Below are 6,940 nucleotides of genomic sequence, written 5' to 3' on the forward strand. Positions count from 1 at the left end.
CCATCATAATTAGAAAGAATGATTTAAGATAAAATTAAAGTAAAAACTTTTTGATACTTTTTGTGACATCGAATAATTTGAATAATTCTAAGCTTTAAAAAAATTCTGTATCTCAGAAACGAAAACCATCGAGACCTTAGAAAAGCTTTAAGACAAACATAAAATGAATACCAAATTTCGGGCCAAAACGATTCAAGTGAACTTGTGAGGTTTAGAATGTTCCAAAAATTCTAGTGTTGCAGAAATAAGACCAAACAAGAGATTGTCGTCCAAAAACAATGCAGAGATGGAAGACCATAGTTAGACGTCCCTACAGAAAGACTCAATTTTTTGAATATATATGAGTTAGAATGAATAGGTTCATCAAACTGTCTCAAGCTTCTGATCAAGTTTAAGGTACCCATTTTGTTAAAAATTAACAAGTTGCCTCCGTAAGAAGTTCATTTGAGGACAGATAATGAAAAAAATTAGAATAAAAATCTTACTATTTTTCTAAGATTAATGCTAGAAAAAAAACAAAAACTTAAAATCGAGAAACATTTTCTCCACAGATCATGACCTCTATTTTGCTGCTTCACCAAATGGATGGAATTCCTGACCATTAAAAAATCAGAAATAAAAACTTCAGAACATTTTTTTCGAATCTTAGGTGCCATTTTGCTCCCTAATTATTGCATAATCTTGCTGATGCATTCTTCCTAAAATTTTCAGAAATCGACGGTCTCATTCAAACTATTAAAAAATTAGGTGCATTATTTCGAGAATTGAAGCTAAATCAAGGAGGTTGACCGTCATCTCTGTCCTCAAAACAGCAAACGTTTATTTGTAAAAAAACTGCCGCCTTTTAAGTTACTTTTCGCGAGAACTTCATTTTAACTGCATAAAAATCATGAAAAAAATTTCATCAATAAATTTACAAACCAGACACAGCTTTACAAGGTTCTGCTTTCTCCGGTTTCAAGTTATTTTTATATTCGCTATAATCTATTTCCAATACTCAGTTTTTGCTGTATTTGCTAGTAAAGTTTTTCAATTGAAAGCTGATATTAAATATGAAAATAACGAAATTAACATCATGCTCAGATCTCCGAAATCAAAAAACTAAAACGAACAAAACAGATCAGTAGCTTAAAATGAGTATTATATTCTTTCAAGATTTCTGAAATTTTCCGAAGTTTAAAACAATGGCAAAAAAGAACAGATTAAAATCTAAAATATTTTCTTTGTAATCATTTGGCCACATCCAACTTAAACTGTCAATTCATTAGTTTTTTATAGTCCTATTTATTTGTCATGACTTATGAATCATGTGAGCGTATGAAAGCAAGAACAATCATAAAATAAAGATAATAGGAAAATAAAGCTCTGCCCCTTTAAATTCCCCTCAAATCAAAACCATATGAATCTTTTTCACGTTTAACTTTTCGGTTTCATATCTACTTCATCAACTTTTTTTGCCTTTAAACACCGCTCTGGAAATCTAAAACTAAAACTTTAGAAAAAACATTCTACTTTTTAAACCTCAGGCAGTGGCTTTCCAGAATAGATTTATTAAGTTGATCGCCATCTCTGACCTCGTTACAGCACGATTTTTTTTAAAAAAACTGTCTACTTTTTAGTTCCTGTTTTTGTTAAAATTTCATTTCAATTGCTTAAAGCGAGATTGAAAATCATGATAATAGTTTGGAAAATTAACTTCACAGACAAGACAAAGCTTCAAAAGGTTCTGCTTCAAAAGGAAAGTTTTTCAAATGAAAGCTAATATTAATTATAAAATTAGCTAAATGAACATCATGCTCAGATCTCAATTCAATAACTAAAACGAACAGCACAGATAAGAAGCTTAAATTGAGTACTTAAATCAATATTTCTGCAGTTTTCTCAAAGTTAAAAAACTGCAGAAAAGAATAGACTAAAATCTAAAATATTCTCTTTGTAATAAATTGGCCTTATGAAACTTAAATTGTTAACCCATTGATGTTTTCCATAGTCCTATTAAACTGTTAATACTTATGAACCACGTGGGCGTTTAAAAAAAGAAAGTTGCTAAAAAAAGAGATCAAAGGAAAATAACGCTCTCTCCCTCAAAAATCCCTTCAAATCACAATCACAAACTTTTTAAGTTTAAATTTTCGGTTTCAAATTCACTTCATAACTTTTTTGTCTTTAAACAACGTTCGGGACCAGACATCTAAAGTTCAAAATTTTTGGAAAACCTGAAACATTCCATTGTTTAAACTTTAGGCAGTATTTATTAGGTTGACCGTTATGACCTCGTTACAGCAAACGTTTTTTTTTTAAATTCGTCGTTTTTAGTTTCTTTTTGTAAAAATTTTATTTTAATTGCTTGGAGATTAAAAATTATGTAATTAATTTTAAAACTAAATTTGCAGACAAGACAACTTTATACGGTTGTGCTTTTTCCGGCTTCAAGTTGTTTTTATATACGGTATAGAGTCATTTCATTATTCTGCTTTTGCAATATTTGACAGGAAAGATTTCAATTGACAGCCGAATCTAAATATGAACAAGAAGGCTCGGTAATGTGCGTTCCGACCCCGCTCATCTATATTTTTCATTTAATTGTCTACCAAATGAAGAGTAAAAAAAATTAACATATCAACATATCAATCAACAAACCGCTAAAAGGATAAAACAACCTACTCGAGAGGGTCTGTGAGACCTGTGGCTACCATAATAACACTACCAGAAAAGACGGCAATAAAAATCAAATAGTTACAAGTATTAATTACGACCAAATCTCCTTGTCCATTTTTATTAAAACAACTAATAACCAAATGAAAACGGCAACAGATAAAATTCATACTCAGAAGATTAACCGGTACTTTTTGGAAAAAATATGAGGCTTTTCCTCAATACCACTTGCAACAAGTCGACTAGAAATGAGCAAAAGCGGCAAAAGTTTATTAAAACATTGGTTTTCTAAAAAAGTATTGAATTCGAACTGATTAAAAACATAACGCATCAAATGAAATCATTGTGAGAGTCTTTTATACCTCAATAGAGAGCAACTGAGGCTGTTCATTATCCAGGATATGTCATACGACTACAAAAAGAACGACAAACACAGGCAAATAATAACACACCAATCAAAAAAATATTAAGGTGATCACTCAAAACAATAAAAATCTTCGTTTGCATTTTTTGCAGGTGACAAAATTTGTAAGTCAAATGACGCCCATTATTGTGATACTGTGAAAGAAAAACAAAAACCTACAAAAAAGGGGCAAATTTGCAAAAATCACGAAAATTGATGTTATGAAAACTGGTTGTTACAAGAAGAAAGACCATTTGAGGAAAACAAAAACCGTTATGAAGAGCAAATTGTATTTCAAAAAATAAATGATGTGAATTGTACATAGAGATGCTCAGCTACAACTTAATAGAAATAAAATGGGCACATCTCAAAAATCTATCTCTTTTTTTATTAAAAACAAATATTTTCAAAATCCATAGTTACAAAAGCTTTCGACTAAAAGAGTAGACAGTTTGTCTTGCAACTACTCGGAAAACTAATTGCGACTGTCATTAATTAGACTAAATCATAAGACCATAAAATAACATTGAAACTTATTAGTTCAGCTTGTATTTAATGTTGTTTTATAGTCTGATGATTTAGTCTGATTAATGACATTCGCAATTAGTTTTTCCGAGTAGTTGCAAGACAAACTGTCTTCTCTTTTAGTCGAAAGCTTTTGTTGGCTATGAATTTTGAAAATAATTGTTTTTAATAAAAAAAGATAGATTTTTGAGATGTGCCCATTTTATTTCTGTTAAATTGTTGCTGAGCATCTCGATGTACAATTCACATCATTTATCATTTGAAATACAATTTGCTCTTCATAACGGTTTTTGTTTTCCTCAAACGGTCTTTCTTCTTGTAACAACCAGTTTTCATAACACCAATTTTTGTGATTTTTGCAAATTTGCCCCTTTTTTGTAGGTTTTTGTTTTTTTTCGCAGTATCACAATAATGGGCGTCATTTGACTTAAAAATATTGTCACCTGCAAAAAATGCAAACGAAGATTTTTTTATTGTTTTTAGTGAGCACCTTAGTATTTAATAATCGATTGATGCATTTTTATTTGCCAATATTTGTCGTTCTTTTTGTAGTCCTATGACATATCCTGGATAATGAAAGGCCTCAGTCGCTTTCTATTGAGGTATAAAAGACTCTCTCAATGATTTCATTGAGGCGTTATAATTCTAATCAGTTCGAATTCAGTACTTTTTTTTAGAAAAGCAATGTTTTAATAAACTTTTGCCGCTTTTGCTCATTTCTAGTCGACTTGTTGCAAGTCGCAATAAGGAAAAGTCCCATATTTTGTTACAAAAACTACCGGTTAATCTTCTGAGTATAAATTTTACCTGATACCCCTTTGATATGGTTATTAGTGGTTTGCAAAAAATGGACAAGGAGTTTTGGTCGTAATTAATATTTGTAACTACTTGATTTTTATTGCCGTCTTTTCTGGTAGTCATATTATGGTCGCCACAGGTCTCACAGACCCTCTCGAGTAGATTATTTTATTCTTTTAGCAGTTTGTTGATCGATATGTTGATATGTTAGTTTTTTTATCTCTGTCATTTGGTAGACACAAAAGTGAAAAATTTAGATGAGCGGGGTCGGAACGCACATTACCGATCCTTCTTGTTAATATTTAGATTCGGCTGTCAATTGAAATCTTTCCTGGCAAATATTGCAAAAACAAAATGAAATTACTGTAAAGCGTATAAAAAAATAACTTGAAGCCGGAGAAAGCACAACCGCATAAAGTTGTCTTGTCTGCAAATTTAGTTTTGAAAATAATTACATGATTTTTAATCTCTGAGCAATTGAAATAAAATTTTCACAAAGAGGAACTAAAAAGGAGAAATTAAAAAAAACTTTTGCTGTAACGAGGTCATAACGGTCAACCTAATAAATATGTTCTGGAACGCCATTATTACACTGCCTAAAAATTGAACAATAGAATGTTTCAGGTTTTCCAAAAATTTTGAACTTAAGATTTCTGGTCCCGAACGTTGTTTAAAGACAAAAAAGTTATGAAGTGAATATGAAATCGAAAAGTTAAACTTAAAAAGTTGGAGCTCTTTTAATGTTTTATTGAATCAAAAAATAATTTTTCTGTTGGATAATTTTTTTAAATGATATCCTCAGGGCTTAGACAATTTGTTTCAGAAGAGTTTTGTGGAGTTTAGATACTTTTCAGTTTTTGTGGTTCTTTTCGTTGTCATTTTGTGATAGTTTTACAAAAAGATGTTGCGATGATCAAAGGAGACGCAACCGAGAATGTTATATTCTCGCGGTTAATATCTTATATATTAAATGGCTTCAAAACTGTGGTTTCGTAAAGTTGTTTTTGAAACTTACTAGTTCAGCTTGTATTTAAAAACAACTTTACGAAACCACAGTTTTGAAGCAATTAAATATATAAGACATTAACCTCGAAAATATAACATCTTCAATTGCACCTCCTTGGATCATCGTAACATCTTTTTGTAAGAGGACTATCACAAAATGACAACAAAAAGAACCAGAAAAACTGAAAAGTATGTGAACTCCACAAAACTCTTCTGAAACAAATTGTCTAAGCCCTGAAGACATCATTTAAAAATATTAAAGAACAGAAAAATTATTGTTCGATTTAAAAAAACATTAAAAAGAGCTCCAATTAATGAGGCGAATCTATGAAAATGATACAACATTGTAAAATACTAAAAAAGCAAACCAGAACAAAAAGGTATAAAAAGAAGAATACTACTACTCTTTTTTAGAAATTTAATTCGAAAGTCAAATCAGCCATTAGTTATTTACTCATATCAATTATTTAAGTTCAATTGTTTTTCTATAGTTGGCGACTGAGACCTTTAATTACACAATAATTGGCATATGACAACAAAAACTAACAATAAATAAAGGGCAAAATTGAAGAACTACCAATTTCCGCAAGAGAACAGTGTTGCAGCCCTTCAAACCATATGTTGTTAAAACAAAAACTATTTTCACTTTCAAGTGTTGTAAGCTTTTTTTCAATTAGATTGTTAAACAATCTGAGAGTTTACATAAGAAACAAAAACAACAGCAAAAATGGGCAATTATGCGCAAAAATCAAAATTTTTGTATAAAAACTGTTAACACCAAAAGCAAGAAAACCTTCTGTTAGAATAATCGGCCAAAAAAAATTAGTTTTTATTCTATAAGGAGGAAAAGTTGACCGGTACTTACTGAGAAAAAGCAAAATGTTGACTAAATTATTATAAAAAATTGACAAGTTCAAAAAATCACAGAAATTTCTTTATAACAAAAACAATCAATAACATAAGACATTAGGTAACAACCCAATGAATAGAAAAGGTTCAATTGCAACTCTTGAGGAAGAAAATTGGAACTTTGAGTGGTCAAACTTAAAAATCAGACTGCCAAAAAATAACAATTGAAGGCAAAAGACAAGAATTCAGTTAAAATTAACTAAAACTCTTCCTCAAAGCCATAAAAGCCCTTCGGTTCTCTGAAAACAAACTTCACCTACATTTGGCCTCAATTTTATTCAAATTGGAGCTGTCATTAACGGAGGCGTGAAAAAAAACATTGTCAAAAATTACCATTAAAAGAACAAAAGCAAAGTATTTTGAAAAAAGGCAGCATCAAAATAAAAACCAAATAGTCTCTGATTCTAAGAGTCCATGATATTATCGAAACTCTCCCTGAGTTTGTCGCGCGCCCTGCAAACCGACCAAATGTTCCAAGTATTTGCGAATTAAACCAATTGTTGAGTGAAATATTCTTCAAATATTGAAAAAAAGATGCATTTTGTATAATTATCGAGTTAAATCTGCAAAAAACGGCAAAGTTTTAATTCCAGAAGTCTTTCATACGGCGCCTAATTGCATCTAGTGCTCTTTTTGAGATTAGGG

General features: G+C 30.5%; 1 protein-coding gene across 1 annotated transcript in view; it reads right to left on the bottom strand.

Moving 5' to 3' along the window:
- LOC142341756 (acid phosphatase type 7-like) overlaps positions 1 to 6,940 on the bottom strand; it is a 324,947-nt gene that overhangs the window by 211,785 nt on the left and 106,222 nt on the right. The window lies entirely within an intron of this gene.

The sequence above is a fragment of the Convolutriloba macropyga genome, chromosome 6 (assembly GCF_964194025.1).
Source record: "Convolutriloba macropyga chromosome 6, txConMacr16.3, whole genome shotgun sequence".
Classification (NCBI taxonomy): domain Eukaryota; kingdom Metazoa; phylum Xenacoelomorpha; order Acoela; family Convolutidae; genus Convolutriloba; species Convolutriloba macropyga.